Below are 1265 nucleotides of genomic sequence, written 5' to 3'. Positions count from 1 at the left end.
AGGAAGGAAGGAAGGAAAGAAAGAAAAGGGAAGGAAAGAAAGAAAACAAAATGCAGTAAGAACGCCGTAAGGACAACTTCTATGAGCTGGGACCCTGGGAGCCCAGTTTGGTTGGAAAGGCAGGACTAACCTCATAATGATAATCACTGACTTTCATTGCCACCGAGTACTAGAAGAAAGAGCTCCATGAAGGCTGGAGAAGCAAAGTCGGCTGGAGAAGCAAAGTCTTCTGGACTTTACAGGCTAACTGGTCTAGGGGTAGTGTCTTCAAAATGGGGTCACCTGGGAGAGAGGAAAGTTTAAAGGATGGCCCAGTTCACTGAGGAAGTAAGTGTGGTGAGAGAAGATCAGACAGACTAGGGGAGGACAAAAATTCCAAAAGCATACAGGGAATTGCCAGTCAGAGAGGGAAGAAAACTAAGATAGTGCAGACTCACTGAGGCACAGAGAAGTGAGATTTCAGAAAGAACTAGTGGAGAGAGCTGGCCTTGGGCAGTGTTTTCCAAACCATTAGAGGGCTGTAAACCAATATGGTTATGAAACCAGCACTTCAAAGCATAATACAAAATGTCAGAGAGGGCTGGGCACAGTGGCTCATGTCTGTAATCCCAGCACTTTGGGAGGCTGGAGACCAGCCTGGGCAACATAATGAGACTCTGTCTCTTTTTATGTATTTATTTATTTTGAGACATATTCTCACTCTGTTGCCCAGACTGCAGTACAATGGCATGATCTCGGCTCACTGCAACCTCTGCTGCCCAGGTTCAAGTGATTCTCCTGCCTCCGCCTACCGAGTAGCTGGGATTACAGGCACCTGCCACAGCTAATTTTTGTAGTTTTAGTAGAGACCAGTTTCATCATCTTGCTCAGGCTGGTCTTGAACTCCTGACCTTGTGATCCACCCGCCTCAGCCTCCCAGAGTGCTGGGATTACAGGGGTGAGCCACCATGCCTGGCCTTCTGTCATATATATATATACACACACACACATACACACACACACATATATACACACACTCTCTCACACACACACACACACATATGTATATATATGGCCGGGTGCAGTGGCTCAGCCCTGTAATCCCAGCACTTTGGGAGGCTGAGGCGGGCAGATTGCTTGAGGTCAAGAGTTCAAGATCAGCCTGGGCAACATGGAAAACCCTGTCTCTACTAAAATTACAAAAATTAGCTGGACATGGTGGCGTCTGCCTATAGTCCCAGTTACTCAGGAGGCTAAGGTAGGAGAATCACTTGAACCCGGGAGGT

This window comes from Mandrillus leucophaeus, unplaced genomic scaffold, assembly GCF_000951045.1.
Source record: "Mandrillus leucophaeus isolate KB7577 unplaced genomic scaffold, Mleu.le_1.0 Scaffold811, whole genome shotgun sequence".
NCBI lineage: Eukaryota > Metazoa > Chordata > Mammalia > Primates > Cercopithecidae > Mandrillus > Mandrillus leucophaeus.
This window is presented reverse-complemented; position numbering follows the sequence as displayed.